This window comes from Amblyomma mixtum, chromosome 1 (genome assembly GCF_055824585.1).
Source record: "Amblyomma mixtum isolate Tamu chromosome 1, ASM5582458v1, whole genome shotgun sequence".
NCBI lineage: Eukaryota > Metazoa > Arthropoda > Arachnida > Ixodida > Ixodidae > Amblyomma > Amblyomma mixtum.
The window spans coordinates 34,084,436-34,101,532 of NC_143012.1; the positions used below are offsets into that span (position 1 = coordinate 34,084,436).

Sequence of the window (17,097 nt, forward strand, 5' to 3'; positions counted from 1 at the left end):
CACTTTTTGTAGAATTTTGTCTATAGACAGTCTACATACTACAAATAGACAAAAAAGATCTATAGGAAAGCAACGGACTCTATAAGAAGTCTACAGACTGTCCATAGACCATTTCTATAAGGTAAATACCCTGAGTGGTGGCAGTTCGTAAACGGTGGCCAGCTTTTGGCGGAAGAAAACTGTTCATGGTGGTAGTGAAAAGGCGACAGGACCATACTGTCTGGTTCCACCTGCCCCTTAAACTTTCTGGCGACGCTTTAGTGGGCGGCATTAAGAAACACACTTTCGCGTCTACAAAGGGGAGGCGAAGTTTTGTATATGACTGGACGTCTGTGGCAAGAGAAAGCGCTGCAGTACTAATGCTACGTCCATCATCGCACTAAATCTTCGCCTGAAAATAACTGCACATAGCCGGCTTACTTCCTCCTGATCATAGCGAGTATTAAGACGGAAGCCTTTAATGGCTCATACAGTCGTCCGTTAGCAGAGGGTGTCACACGCGTTTAACTCGGGAACTAAAAAAGATAGAAGAAAAACAATGGTTGCTTCCGATAGAGGAGGAGAAAAAGAACCTAGCCAAGGTTGATGACTGTAGATTAATTAGTAAATTAAATCTAGGCAGAAATGTCGAAAGTGCGTCGAAATAACGCGGACGTCGATATAGCCACGGGAACGTTGTGGCGTCACATCCACCGCAAGTCGTCACGGTATAGTGAAAATTGCCACAGAATGGCCGGAAAGACGTCAGATTTGTGTCAAATTAGATCGAGAAATGTGTAGTTAAGCGTAACTAACACTTCAGATTCCCGAAAGATGTATAATTTGGGTATCGATATAGCCACGGGAACGGTGTGGCGTCACATCCACCGGAAGTCATCACGGCATAGTGTCCTCGGCTTTCGCATCTCAACACTTTAGTTGCCAAAGTGTCCTCGCAATTTTTGGGCACGGCAGTAAAAAAGGCAACACCAAATATTTACTAAGGCCATTGTAGCTGCAACGAAGAAAGCGGACTATACTGACCGTTGGAAGACCGTTAACGAAAAAAAATTGTCTGTAGGGTATGACCGTTGGACGAACGTTAAAGAAAAAAAAATTAGTCTTTAAGGTTCAGATCCAATATGGCGGTAATCGGAGTGTAGTTGTTCCCATTAAGTGCGCACTGTGTTGTACATTTAGCAGTTGTTTTAAAAACTGCCTGGCTTTCCACAAAGTGACCTAAACTCGAGAGACATTCCTTACGAGACGTCTGTAGAAAATCGCATGATAGTAGATGCGAAATCAATGCTGGGGAATTACTACTAAAATACTCGCTTGACGGTCCGCATCTCAAGAACTAGTGAATTAAAGTAAGATTAAAGGATTTTTGTCTTGCTGAGGTTATGGTTCTACGGGCAGTTCAGATCAAAGCGGCAGCGTTCAATCGAGCGTTGAAGACATTAGGGTGTTTTTCATAAAAAAAAAGCTTTTATTTATGATCGTGGTCTAAATCACTCACAAAATATACCTTCCAATCACGCGTATTTATTTTTTTTTATCTGGGTTGAGGGGCGGGGGCCCTCACAATTTTCGGTCGACTAATTCAGGAAAATACGCATGCCATGCAAGGATGCATTCATAAAACAAAAAGTCGAAATTGCTCGCGCGAAGGAGCAAGACGAACGCTGCAAAAGGTTGAAAAAAAAAAAAAGAAACCAGGCTGCTCGAGTAATCACGAACGTTTTTAACTTGACTCTGATTTTGCGATCTCATCCGGGAGACGGCGGAAGCAAAATCAAATTCTCGCAATCTGTTGTACTCTTCTCAAAATCCGGAAGAAATAAAAAAAGAAGAAAGAAGGAAAGAAAGCGAGTATTGAAGCTCGGTAAAGTGCTCTCTGTCCGTGCTATTAAAGTCTTCCGGAAGCAGCCATTCCTTTAACTGCTGATCGCAGCGCGATTGCTCTCAGAGGACATCTCCCCTCGGGGCACACTATACCAGTCAGGGGAAAAGATGAGCAAAAACGAATCATTAAATTGCCGCCTTTGTTTGAACGTATTGTTCGCGTTAGCGACCGGAGTACGCACTTTAAGGCAGGAGGTTGAAGGGGACGCAGTTTGCTCGATGTGCACAGTGCGCCGATGAAATCAGTAAACGGCAAATTGTTTGATGAGAAGCATATTGCTAATTGTAAAACCCCCCGCACTTAAGAAAACGGTTAAATTTAAACAGACGGTGTACCTTCAGATCTTAAATCAAACAGACAGGAGTGTCTACTCCCTCAAAATAATGCTGACTCGAGACAGACAATTTGTTCAGAACTGCCACAAAAAACGAAGCCAAGGAACTACGAACGTCGACGTCGACATATGCAAGACAAACGGAGAGTGTTATAATAGCAAGCTTTCTTTGATCCATGCCGCCTACAGAGAGCCATTGACTCCAGATTGAAAACAGTCGAACAGGTTCGAGACATCCAGAATAAACCGGGGGATATTGTGTGCAGACCGAGAGACAAACAAAGCGTTTTGTCCTCTCTGAAGATGACCAGGCGCTCGTCAGTAATCGATTATTCATGGCTTAGTCGACAGTCTCAACACACAGCTGGACAAGTGCCTCAGTTTCCATTGTTACGCAAGCCCTTGGGCACAAAATGGCGCTCGTACACGCATCTAAATGAATTGATAATGCATCAACCCTTTTGACCGAATAAACACAATAGTCAAAATAGAGTTTCAGTTAAGGGCTCGTCGAACTCTTGTAAGAAGCCGTTCAAGTAAGGATCTTGAAAAATCAAATATGCACGCTTCCATTTGTATGGAGGCCACAACGTTATAAGCGCTACCCGGAAAGGCCTGTAAAAGGAAACGGTAGTTATACTATCGCATAGCCCTTTGTATATAAGTGCATTCCAAGATATACTCAGCTCTGAGATATATCTAAACCGGCCGCCGGATGTATCCCGCTACCGGAAGGGCGATCAAAGCGAGAAGTGGATATATGAGCAGCTGAACAACTCTTCCGTACCATCTAAATCTGTGACATATGGTCGCCTTCCTTCATCATCCTGTTGTAATGAATCGACGTTTACTGTGCTCAATCATCGCATGCCCATCGTCTGTCATTGCTTTTCTGGCGCTAAAGTCACAGCAGCTTTCTCCTCGTCTGACTCGCCGAGCCATTCTAGCTCCTCTGAGTATGTTGCTGGCACAGATAGGTTCATGGTTCATTCGCCAGCTCGGGCACCAATTCTGGAACAGATCGAAGGTAGTAGGTTTGATTTCCGATCCCACCAGCGCCCGTGGTTTCTTGTACTTCTGTTACATGACGACGCGGTGACGGGATGTTTTCTTCTTTGGACGACACGCTGCCAGAATTTCGAAAGGGCGTGGCGTCAACTTAACTCTGTCTTAGCAAAATGCAGCAAAACTGTGGTATCTGTACAGATGACATCAGCGAACAGGAAGGTGAATATAAGAAACATGTCCGCATGTTGGAAGTTGGAACGTTTGTTCCCTATTATACTGCTCACGACTGTACGCTTGACTGTACCACGACTACTGACGCCACAGCCGTGAGCCAACCACTGTAATCATTCTGTAGTACAAGCAACTACGGAAAGTTGGCCGCTGATTTGCTAACGTCAGCTGTAGCTTCCCCGTTACTGTCGAGATGCAGGCAAGCCTTCTTGTCGAAAACGCTGGCTAAGCCCCCTCAGGTTATTCCCACCCTTGTTCATCATCACCATCATCAGCCTGGCCCATCAACACCGACCAAGAATCTTGTCATTTTTGGATCTTGTGCTGTTGCCTAGCAACAGCGACACCACGCTAAGCTAAAAAGAAAAGGAATCAGTAGCCATGACTGGGAGTCGAACCCGTGGCGGCACGAACAGATCAGATTCGCAAGGCCACTGCGCGAGAGCACTCACTTCAGTCGAATAGTTGTTCATATGAGAGACGTGTATGCCCAGACCAGGGTGTCGAACCGGCATTTTTTCGGGTTCGGTTCGGGTTCGGGTTCACGCCTTTCGGGTTCAGTTCCGGGTTCGGCTCCAGAGGGCCATTCCGTTCCGGTTCGAACCGGTTCAGACCGTCCCGAACCGGTTCAAACGGGTTCAAACGGGTTCAGGAAAAAAAAATATGAAACGCAGATGAGTTTCAGTCAACCCTGCTATGCGTTTTTTTTCTGGCACATCGGTATATAAAATAAAAAAAATGCAAAGATTTGTTTACCAGAACATAAAACTCTGCTAGTTGGTAAGGGTTCATGCTTAAGCAGCGCAGTAAAAAGAACAAAAGGAAGACTGGAGACGACACAGACGCTGACTAACAACTTGTTATTACATTCTCGGAAAAGTCTATGAAGGCGCAGGACACAGTGAAAAATCCAAAAAACAGAACAAAGATTAAAACTAAAAACCATACTGCGCATGCACATCATAGTCGAGTCATGACATTTTTCAACGAAATACGAAAACTATATTCCATAGTAGACAGCGCTCCGCTATCTCCTGGACCTCACACAGTTACCAAGAAAGCCTGACTCTTTCTCTATCAAATTGATGGATGGTGAAGCAACACGCTCATCTGCTTCCTTCCTGATCATAAAAGATTCCACCATCTCCCTACGAATTCGTCTGGGTGAATAAACAGTAGACTTATCTTTCTAATTGCGGAAGCAGTGAGCATTTGTTCGAACATCACCGATGGTTGAAAAAAGTAGCGGTGTCGTACAACTTGGCTCTGCATTGTAGCGAGTGCAACGATTGCTTCCTCCAGTAGATAAGACAAGTGTCGTGTTTAATAACTCTGTTTGCATATGCAGGGAGTTGGTCGAGGCCTATATAATCAGGAGGGAAGCAGATGTGTCTGCTGCTTCACCATCTATCAATTTAGCAGATAAGGAGTCAGGCTTTCTTAGCAATTGAGTGAGGTTCAGGAGATCGGGGAGTGCCGTCTACTATGGGAGATAGTCTTGGAATTTCGTTGAAAAAGACGTCACGACTCGACTGTGATGTGCATGCGCAGTATGGTTTTTAAGTTTTAACCTTTGTTCGTCTGTTTTTGGGGTTGTTCCCTGTGTCCTGCACCTTTATATACTTTTCCCAGAATAAAATAACCAGCTGTTAGTCAGCGCTCGTTTCGTCTCCCGTCTTCCTTTTGTCGTATTTACTTCGTTACTTAAGCATGAAAAAATTGTTTAATGCGAGATGTTCTGACTTTACTCATTTTACTTATTGTCCGCATCAAAGACGAATTTACGGCAAGAGCCGTAAAATGAAATGAACGAAAATCAGCGATGTATACGCTATAATCCACCTTATGAGGTGTTAAGCGAAGAGCCGGTGGATTTTGCATCTACAAGACCCTCCTGCTTGAGCAGTTTGGGAGACCCCGTCGCGCGGGTAATAGGTCTGCCTTGAAGCTTGCGTCAGTTGAGACTTTCTCGTACGCAGTGTACTTACAGGGCCCCAAGATTGCCGCCGCACGCGCCCTCTACGTTCCCGTGCACTACTGAGAAACGAAACTGCCATGTATCGGTACCTACATACAGACGGACACCTTTCCGTTGCCCCGAAACCGACTTGCCAGTCCTCCCTCCTTTACTAAATGGTAAGAAAATGTGCGAGAATCCCTCCACCGCCCATCTGCCGCCCAACGAGAGCCTCGTGGGAGCACAGGCTCTCCCTAACATCCAGAACTTATCAAACATATTTTATTTAAATCACCTATTCGATATTGCTTTTGTGACTCACGTTATATATCCCGAACCCGTATAGCTCAGTATCTTCAAAAACACAGCTAATCGTGGCTTCTCACTATTGTACAGTAAGAAATTACGGCATTGACTTATTATGATGACGTCAACCTCCTCTCTTCTGATAAAAATAGTATCATAAAAAACACACGCTTGGATGGGTTGAGAACGCTTCGTTTTTGCACGAACACAAATTGTGAACAGCCCCGCCGCGGTGGCACAGTGGTTATGGCGCTCGGCTGCTGACCCGAAAGACGTAGGTTCGATCCCGGCCGCGGCGGACGAATTTCGATGAAGGCGAAATTCTAGAGGCTTTTGTACTGTGCGATGTCAGTGCATGTTAGAGAACCGCAGGTGGTCGAAATTTCCGCAGCTCTTCACTACGGCGTCCCTCATAGCCTGAGACGCTTTCGGACGTTAAAATCCAATAAACCAAGCAAATTGGCAACATGTTTGTTGCAACGTTGAGCTCCAACATTCTTGCAAGTGCAGCATTAGGAAGAAGATATACTTGCACTACTCTGAATGTTTGCGACTTTTCCTGGGCGCTATGAAAGGGAACCTTTGCGTCAACATAATTTTTCGCGCCCTTGATAGAGGGATAAAGAGTGGTTAATCTGGTGTGCACCATTTGTCCACCAACTTGTTTCAGGCATTTATTTTAAAAACTACAAACCACTCCTTTCTGGCAGCTATGCTTCATAGGCGAGTAAGCGCTCTCCTGTCTTTTCTGGACATGCTCGCGAGAAAACCCGCGTCGATGGCCTACGGTCAGCCGCCGCGTTGGCTCAGTGGTTATGGTGCTCGGCTGCTGACCCAAAAGACGCGGGTTCGATCCCGGCCGCGGCGGCGGAATTTCTTTGGAGGAGAAATTCTAGAGGCCCGTGTGCTGTGCGATGTCAGTGCACGTTAAAGAACCCCAGGTGGTCGAAATTTCCGGAGCCCTCCACTACGGCGTCCCTCGTAGCCTGAGTCGCTTTGGGACGTTAAACCCCATAAACCAAACTAAACCAACCATGGTCTACGAGGGCAATCATTACCTACGCGTTCGCCGGCTCGGCAAAGCATACCGAATGGAAGAAACGCGGTGCGCCTGAGACTACTGACCGTACTGAAGAAAGCAAAGCTACAGACCATGGTCGCGGATCAACTAACAGCGGCGATTTGATAATTTTGAAATCCTTGCTGGCCATGCCGGTCACGTGGTATGCATAGCCTGCCCAGTCGTCGCTATCTTTTGCGCCGCTACCATGTGCAGGCAGCGTCATACAGCGGACAGTGCAACGGATGCATTCTGCGCCACAAGCGCTGCGCTACTTCGTCACTGCACCAGCCCAGGAACAACAGAAGCAGCTTGAAAACACACGTCACCAGACGCATGCAAATTTCTGGCAACGCTTCGTTGAACCATAGCCGACCAGATGTTTCCTCGGATAACTACGTTCCTGCGGACAACAGAATCGCAGAAGCGCCTGCTCTGACGGAGACGGTGAACACCAAGTGCGAGCTTTCCCTACTGCCAGGAATCTCATTTATGTGGCCGACCTGCCACCAGTTGCCATGCACACTTCATCCATGATTAGTTATACCTCGTCCCTAAATTTGATAGTTGGCAGCAAGGTCTCGACGAGCATTAAATGACCGCCCTAGATAGCCTGGAAAGAGAAGCGACAGGCTTCTACTTTGCACAAGTAGGCGCGCATAACGCAGTTTTATTATAAACAGCACTTTCAGCAGCCTTAGTATTTTTGGATGTTGTACGAAAAATCCACTTGCTACGAACATCGGATATAACGAATGGAAGCCGCGTGACCGTCAGCTTCGTTATAAGTGGGCTCGACTGCCGTTTCAATCGGCCACAAAAACCTTTTCCACGCTTCAGACATGGACCTTACATGTTACGACGAAACTTCGCGCCAAAGGGACGTTTGGGCCGTGGTCAGTGCATTTCTACCTGTGCGAGCAACGAGAGACAATTTGAGAAATAAACTGATATTTTTGTCGTGATGCTGTGTTCTTTTGGGACATGCTTAAGCAGTCTCTTAAAAAACCCATTGACACCATACATTTCTTCAAAACATTTATGTCTGCGATGAAAAATTCCGGAATTCCGTGCGAACTCTTCGTGTTGATAGGACCGCTTAGCGTGTGGAAAACCCGCATGATGGATGAACACGCAGAACCGCCGCGTTAAGCGAGGTAACTGTTCAGACAACAGTGCACTTTAACGCAGGAGGAATATGCTGCGCAAGTTCAACCTCCTGACTGGTTCTCCTTTCTTGACGTGTGCACCGTCTGGAATTTTCATGTGCGGGCGGAGAAAAAGAGTTATGGTGGCGTGAGGTCTTATGCCGAGATCGCTGAATTCGACGCGGTCAAGTAAGGCATGAGGAGGGTCAGAGAGGTTCCAAATATTACATGCAACAACCATAAAAAGAAGCCTAGAAAATAGCCGACTATCCTAAAGCATCTGTAAACAGAGTTTTCTGTTGCGCCGCCATTGGTATGAATCCCACTCGGAGTAAGAAGATAGATTATGCATACTCTTTTAGTTGTTTTTTTTTTACTGCGTTAACAATATAGCTTGCTTTCCCAAAAATAATTGCGCTGTGTGTGCGTGTGTTGGGGGGTGGGGGGGGGGGGGTGCGTGCGTGCAGCCTCCATCCTTGATGCACACTCCGGTGGGCGCAGATCCGGGCATTCACTGGTAAAAATGCACCTTCAAAAACTTTCACCCATCTCCCCGCCCCCCATCACCCACCTGTACCCGATATAGCCCAGGCAGATTGTTGTGAAGGCTCAACGTATTGAGTCGCCGAAGCGTTATACGAAAAAAAACTCCAACAATCATAAGTCGCCAGAAAGAGAATTCAAGATCGAGCAGTGCGAGAACAGCGGATGGAGCCGCGCGCTGGCGACTGGCAGCAATTTTTTCTTAGAAGCAGAACGATTTCAGCGAATCGGCATAACGAAATCACTTCATCGCAGTTACATTTCATCGCAGTAGCATCTCTGGGTGTATTCACTATTGCATGCCAGCGAGCGCATGCATTTCCGCATTGCCCTTTTGAGTATTCGGTATTTATTTTTTTTCTTATTAGTACATCTCCACCGTTGCCAAGAACCCGCCTTTCGTTGCATATTTCCGTCGCGCGCAAACAAGAATATGCGGATTCTAAAAAAAAAGGAGCTGCACCAATTTATACATCGTTCTTTTGGTAATACTAGTAGTAATAACTCGGGTTTAACGTGTCGAGTAGACACTGGGGCTATGCGACAGACGGTGTAGTGGAGGGCTCCAGATTAACGGAGACCAGATGGGGATTTTCGGCGTGCGACAGAGCACGCTGGTTTTTGTATTTTTGGAATCAGCAGCCGAACTCCACAGCCATTGAGCCATTTTTTTTTTCTTTATTGCCCAACATCGTGAGGGGTTTTATTTAGAACCTGCTGTGTGAGACAATGAGCGCCTACAAAAGTAAATGTTGCAGTACCCACTGCGGTGGCTCAGTGGTTAGGGCACTCGGTTACTTATTCGGTTTACCGGGGGTTCGAACATGGCCCCGGGGGCCACGTTTCGACGGAGGCGAAGCGCAAAAGGCACCGTGTGCTGCGCGATGTCAGCCCACGTTAAAGGGCAACTGCGCCACTTTTTGAGAATTTCACGATACTCAAGGATTCAAAGCTATATAGGCTGTAGGTAATAGATGCTAAGTTTTTTGCCCTACGATTTAAACTAGTCACGCAATCGACGATTAAATTTTTCACTTCTCCTCGAAGCAACGGAGGTGTGCGGGGAAGTTCAGTGTGACGTCACGGAAGGTATGATTTCAAATTACCGCTGCCGTCAGCCACGCCCTGCCGTGCCTCGTTGGACGCTGCCAAACAACGTTCGGCGGGCTTTGCCTTCGGTGGCGTTGGTTTTTTTCCTTCAAAGAAGGCGTTTATGCGTTGGAAATGTACGGATACCTTCGATGACGTCATCATGCGTCCCCCACTTAGCGTTGTGCGCTGCGGAGAAGCTTGAAGGCCGTCGAAATTTTAGTTGGTGATCACGTCATCGTTTCAAATGCTAGGCCAAAAGGACTTCGCATCCATTACCTGGAAGTTCCACACAGTCGACCTTTTTAAGCTCGTCGATTTCTAAAACTCATGCAGTTGCTCTTTAAGGATCCCCAGCTGGTAGAAATTATTGCGGAGGTCTCGCTTACTGCGCCTGTTCCTTTTTTTTCTTTCACTCCCACCTTCCTCCCTCTCTTACGGCGCGGTTCAGGTGTCCATCACGAAGTGAGACAGTTACTGCGCCATTTCCTTTCCTCAAAAACCACCATGACAACGTTGTTGAATCCTCGCGCTAATATTTCATCTATTTGTGGGAAATGAAGCAAAGAAAAGGAAGGCATTCTCAATCGGTGGTTAAATGACTACAGACACCCAGTTTTATTGCGTGTTTTCTCCTTTCAAATGACACCATAGATATTAGAATACCTGGACCACCGTGTAGTATTCGCCTACAGCCACTAATTAATTTAGAAAATATTTTTTCTCCCATGCTGTCCCGGTTTCATCAACCGAATGATGGCTGTGATGTAAGTTCAACATTAGGTCACGTGAGGCACGGGAAAACTAATAAAACGCTGACACGTTGTTTTGATCCACTATAGCATTTAAATCAGCCTGCTTCAAGACCTATAATAACAACGAACGACGTATCAGCAGTTATATTGCCGTTTTATTGCACCTCACGCGACCTAATTTCCTCTACTCGTCACAGCCATCGTTATGTTGGTGAAACCGAAACAGGGTCGTGAAGAAATTCAAATACAAATGATTTATTATGTGTTGGTGAAATACCACGCGGTGCTCCGTGTACATCAACGTATGACGCATCGTTTGAAAGAAAAAAGCACGCAAGCTAAAATGTGGTGTCTATAGTACCTTATTGAGTTAAAGCAGTCCTAACAATTTGATTAAAGATTTGCGCAAATATGTAAAAGGGTTATATGTAATAATAACTCAAGATTTCACATAAACCTGAAGTACAAAGAATTGGCGGTAGTACATTACAGAAACGTCAATTAGGCTTCTTCCCAGGCACCAGAATTCCTGAAAGTTTGCTGTCGCATATACTAGGTACCATTTTCGCACTTCCCCGCGCAGACAGCTACGGGTGGGTAAGTCTATGCGCTAGATCATCTCATTTTGTCCGAAAACAAGAAGTATGCCGAGATGCAAAAAAGTTGGGCTGAACCGGGTCCCGAACCGGTTCGGAACGGTTCCTTTGAATCGTTCCGGTTCGGGTTCAGTTCCAAGATGGCGAAAAAATTGTGGGTTCGGTTCGGTTCCAGTTCCGGGCGAAAATTCGGGTTCGGTTCCGGTTTCGGGTTCGGGTTCGGTTCCGGTTCGACACCCTGGCCCAGACTGAGTACGAACCGGAGTGGCACTCACTATTAGTGATGTGCTCTGCATTGCCCCTTTTCTAGTGCATGGTCTTTTGTATATGTATTGTTTAACACTGTTTTCATAATGGCTTGTATATAATTCATGTACATAGAACATTACATCACTGTAATAAATACCGCGCTATCGCGCCGCAGCCGAGCACACCTCGTGTTAAACTGCAACTAACACTCGCGCTGTGCATTGTACATCGTCTTCTTCGTCCACTAATACTTCCCGTGCTTTCGCACTATAATCGGTTTTACCTAATTAAAACCCCGACCCCTTTTTTTGCGCTGTAATATGCAGTGCGATAACGTAAATATGAAGCCAAACCACTAGACTCTCGAATCTGGACCCATGGGCTCCAACACCGGGCTTTGCTGAAATTTGTAGCCGCCACCGGTCTGCACATGTATATATATATAACTCTCTTATGCCGCAGGGCATATTTGCGCAATTACAAAAAGAAAAAAGCCGCTTGCAAGCACGCCACAAGTAATTAGCTCTAAAAAGAGATGAGCTCTAAAAGAAGCAAAACTAAAGCCAAAAACAAAAGTATCTGCACACACTTCGCGCAAACCGGCACTGATGCATCCATGCTTGAGCTCCCGTCTTATAATGTCCGTAAGACGCAAAACACAAGGCGTGGCAGCCCCTTCGACGACTCCGCGGATGCACTCGAGAGGGATTACACGCGGGTCCATTTAGTGGGCTTTATGAAAGTCGCCTGGCTGCTTTCGCGAGATTAGCGTATGGACGAACGGCAGCGCTGTAATCCCAGAGCAAGTATCAGTAGAGTGTTTTCCACTTTCACCGGGACACTGATTAAGGGGCTCTGATTCCTTTTCTAAAATAATCAGTCGCAGTCAGTAAAAAGCGAGTAGCTCTGATTCCTATTCTGAAAGAATCAATAGCAGTTAGTAGAAAGCGAGCAATTGGTCTATTTGCTTGCGCGGGGTACTTCGCTAATCGGCATTGCGTGCTTATCAGCAGTACGACTACGCAAACGCGAAGTTTGCTACTTCGCAGTGCCAACCTTAGTAGTGCAACTGGTTTCATCACCTGATAGGTGCTATACCCTCAAAACGCGGAACAGAGTTGTGTTGCGGCGCTGGTGTCGTTTACTGCGCTAACGTCGCAGGCATGTTGACCGCCCATCTTATCCCTCACCCATTTTTTTTTTTTTTGCGTTTAGCCGCAGACTTTCTTCAAATAAACAGCAGAACGGATGAATACGATTGATTACTCTGCACAACGCCCCCTACCTTGCATTGCTCGGCAGCATACCGTTATGCAGCTGAGCTTTTGATGAGAGACGAATACGAACACAGCTGAGCCCTCAAATAAATCACAGCATATACTCTTGTGCATCTTTGATGAGATTTAACTCTGACAAGGAGAATGCTATAGGAAAGTAAGAAAACGAGTCGTTAGTGTGAACGGAGCTGGCCGTATCGCATACGTGGCTATAACATTAATAGTTTGGCCAAGGGTGCAGAAGACACTTGTAATATATCTGCATTGATCGAAGTAATCAACGACATGCGATTGCGAAAAGGATAAAGTAAAAGCCGATACGGACTGGAATGGTTCTGGCATTCGGCGGATGAATCTATTTGCGTTGGTCCCCCAAACATCACCTCGCAAGGAAAAGAAGCTGGTCAGGCTCAGCATGACCAGCTGTGCAGAAAGCAAGCAGTAGTTCACTGCGATTCGGCTGTTCTGAGTTGATTTTTGCTTATCTGATCTGTTGTCGTCCTACTGTCTTTTTTTTTTTTTCTGCTGGAGTGGTCAATGGCACTGAACAGTTTGGAGCCGAAAATATACGAGAATTAACTGCCTTTAAAAATCACCTGCTTCTTTTCACTGTAGCATCTAAGAAACTAGGACATGTAAGAAATTCCGCGAAACCAGAAACGAGTAGCGAAAATCAACATACCCCCAGTCAAAGCCCTGCAATCGCACTTAACGCTTCGGGGGCAGTTCTGTTCCTTCTGACATCATCACAGTTGTAGACAGTGCTTCCAGAAGTTCGATTGGCGGTTTTTCCCGCTTGTAAGACACGGAAGACTTCACACGCTCTGCTAAGTCCTAGTTTAACCGGCTGGCACCGACTGCTTCAGGAACGCCTTAGGTTCCACGTCACGTTCAGTTAAGCTTGAACGAATCCTCCTCGCTGACCGAGGCGGAAGTTTGGCGAAAGCAGCACCCGTCTTTCCCACAATGCGAGCCTCATGTGCGAACCCAGCAATAACACTCCTCTCCACGCGTTGGCACTGCCCCAAGGAGCGCATGGTATCGTCCGATGTGCATTCGCGATTGAGATATATTCAAATGCATGCAAATGACCCTATCGAACTCGATGCTCCGGCTATACAACGACAAGTAGTCAGTGCTGGTGCTCATGCAACATCTTGTTTTCTGCAACAGTCAATTCAACTTATAAGGAATCTGATGGTCAAGCCCATCGCGTTCGTTGTATCCGAGGTTCGTAGTAAGCGGATTTCCCATGTTATAGCCAAAAATACAGAATCATACAAAGTCACTTATGCACGTCTGGTTACTCAAACCATACCCTCTTACGGCGCTTTCCAAGCTCTCCAGAGCAGTAACATGCCCCTCCTGGATAGCGCTGCTACCCACAAGCAGCTTTAGGAACGCGCTGCGGAAGCCTCCACGGCAGCTGGTGCAACGTCGGATTTTTCGTCATCGTCAGATTCACGGTAATGGAGACTGTTCACACTTCCCGTACTAATATTTTCTTCACGGTACGGCTCTTCGACGTCGGCGTCATCATCCTCACCCCAACCTCCATGAAGCACCTTAGTTCTGCCGCAAGGTATCGGCCTACTAAATGCAGAAATAAAGACGTTAAAAAAAAAAACTCATCCCAGGTTACAACAGGTGGGGCGAGCTGCGCTGTTGCCGCAGATACAAATGCGCCTGATAATGTGGGTGTTCGACAGTGTCTTCCATCGTTCTTGGGATCTAAAAACCCTGCCTAACGGAAGCAATTCTGATGCACTCCGCAGTGACTTCCATCGACGCGAACTCACTCCACGGCGGGGAAGAGTTACCAGAACTGCGATGTCGACACCTGGTCAGTCAGTTGCTGTCAGTATGCACTTGTGACGCGGCGCGGATGGGACACCTCGAGCACGTGAATTATGCTGATGTCAAGTGGGAGGTCGGGCTCGACGTGTTCGGTGGCAGAAAAAAGCGTGGTCGCCGCAGTCGAAGGACTGGTTCGCCGCACGGTTACCGAGCAGGAACAAGAGCTTCCTATTTTTTTGAAGCCACTCAGCGAACAAGTCACCCCTCATTCACATACCACCTCTAAATTTATGCCTAGTGGAACACTCGTCGAAAGAAAAAACAAAGTCGCGCATATTGTGCCTGTAGCTACCAAAATGTAACGTCCAAAGCACTGCGCCTCGAGAGTCTTCCTGATGACACAGAGAGGCCATCGGCCACTGCCGTCCATGGTCGTGCATAGAAGGACTGTATAACACGAAGCGTACTATACTTTTCACCAGAACTAGGAGCCGCCTTTCAAGGAATGCGTTTTTTGACAGACGCATCTGGCAAAACGTTTCGTCGGCGTTAAATACATCCCGTATTATTTTTTCGCCTCTGGGAGGCAGAAATCTTTCCTTAGAAAGGGGGCAAGGAGGTGTTATTGAGACGCTTCTTACTCTCCTCTCCGGCAAGAAACGGGGATTCTCGACTTCGTGCTCGAGTTTACAGCGTCCCCTCGTTCGCTATAACTGAGTTGTGTGGCCACGCTTGTTCGTAGTGTGTGAGATGCAATGCCATTGCCCCAATACATAATCTGACGGTAGCACCACCCTCGTTCGTAATAAGCGAGCATTCATTATAACTGTTGCCGTTATAAGTGGGTTGGACTGTATGCGAATCTCGTACAATACCCTAAACCGCCGTGATGCCTATTGACTGCGGCGTTCACCTGCGGAGCTCAATCGCGGGATTCAAACCAGGCCGCATTGCGGTGTGGCCGTAATCCAAACGCACCTGTTTAGTTGTTTGGTGTTTTAGCCCCAAAAGGACTCCGGCTATGAGGGACGCTGTAGTCTGGAGGGGCACCGGATAAATTCGACTACCTGAAGTTGTTTAATGTGCATTTGCATTGCACAGTACGCGGGTCTAGAATTCCGCCTCTATTGAAACGCTACCGCCGCAAAGGGATCGAACCCGCGTCTTTCGGGTCAACAGTCGACCAAACACGTCTGCGTGCTGTGCAATGTCAGTGCACGAGAAAGCCCCCCCAAGTGGTAGAAATTAATCCAGAGCTGTCAACTGCTTCTCTCGTAGTCAGGTGCAAATTTAATCGTTTAACCCCATATACATATAATATCATGCAATAACGCAAGTTTACAACCACCTTATTTTAGGCTTCTTAAGACAAGTCAGCCGAAAGAGTTGCTTATAGGATAGCACCAGCACTAAAGGAAATCGACGCCGCAATAATTCGGAGTCAACAAAAGTAATACACGTGCGGCGGTTAATCATGACAAGTATCCTATCGCATCGGCCCGTCAATGATCGCCGGCAGTGATAAGGTTTTTCGCAGCTACATGTTGTCGACGCCCAACAAACGGCAGATAGCTTGACAGAACAACAGCGCCGATAACGAAACCTGACGAAGCATTGATCATCAATGAAGCGCGAAAAGAATGAAAAGCGCGCCGAGCTGCGCGCACACAAAAGAACATTCACTCACCTGTGCGCTCTTCACAACGAGTTCATCCTTTACTTGCGGCACTGTCCCGCGCTTCCGTTCAGCGCGCGCCGAAGGCGCGCCGAGATAGCGCCAAAGCGTCTGTCAGCAACAAAACGCCCGCCCTCCCGCGCGCGTTAGCGCGCACGCTCTTGGCAGTGGCACACGCGCGATCCGATATGCGCACCGCAGATCGACGCAGAGAGAAGCCTCTCGGTGAAGCCGCGCACAACACAGAACACGTTTCTTCGAAAAACAGCCGGCGACAACGGATTCTTACTTCGCGCCGAAGCAAATGAAGCAAATGCACTCGATTCGTCAGCCTAGGCTCCTGGATCTCGGTCGGCGACCGATGACTCTTCTCGTAAGGATCGACTCACTTTCTGCACACCTTCAAGCCCGCACAAAGCGCGCGATGTCAGCGAGAGCAGTGCACACTATTTCAATCGCACTAGGACGGGCGACGTCGCTCGCGAAGAGCGGCCGGTGTTCTTATCCGCAGAGAACACACTGGCGCCGAGCGAATATCGGCCGCGACGGACACTGGGTGACGATCTTCCCCAGTCGGCGAGATGCAGAGCGTCGGCGGCACGGATCGCCGGTGTCGCTCGCTCAGGCGGCGTTGTAGCCGTTCCTCCGAGTGTGCTGCAGCAGCGGAGAGAAGCGGCGGAGGCCCCTCGGAGAGGCTTTTTTTCGCCGGTTTGGGCGTCTCGGTGAAACCGGCTGGGCTGGCACTACCACCGCGAGGGAGAACGGCGCGCTCTCGCGCGCTCTCGGTTCAGGTGGGAAAGGGGAGAGCGGCACGGAATCACCGTTTCGCTTCCTCGGATGCTGCTGCCTGCCGGCGCGCCCGCATCTGCCCTCGGCCGTGCGGAGAGCTTCCTTCGCACTTGCGCCGTCGGCGGTGTGACTGGTTCTGGCGCGGGCCTCGAGAAGGCGCCACCTGATAGGAGAGCGCGATGCAGCGCGCGCAGCGCGCGCGAGATTCATCGTTGTTTGTTGGCACATCTTCGAAGTGTGAGCGCACCCTAGTACTGTAACGAATCAACGTTGTTTCCAACGGGCCATGCCGCATACTTTCAGGCGTGATATAGTTGTAGCCCCGGTTTTCGGCAGGATAATGTTAACAGCGTCCGGGATTCGCGGCAAAGATGACAGTGAACGTGAAGTGAACTTGG

At 47.7% G+C, this 17,097-nt stretch overlaps 1 protein-coding gene across 1 annotated transcript in view; it reads right to left on the minus strand.

Moving 5' to 3' along the window:
• LOC149365978 (uncharacterized) overlaps positions 1–16,791 on the minus strand; it is a 247,465-nt gene extending 230,674 nt beyond the window's left edge. Inside the window, exon 1 of the mRNA XM_089547446.1 lies at positions 15,923–16,791. The gene's annotated coding sequence lies outside the window, so the exon portion shown is untranslated. The remainder of the gene's footprint in view (positions 1–15,922) is intronic.
• Between the last annotated feature and the right edge of the window lie 306 nt (positions 16,792–17,097).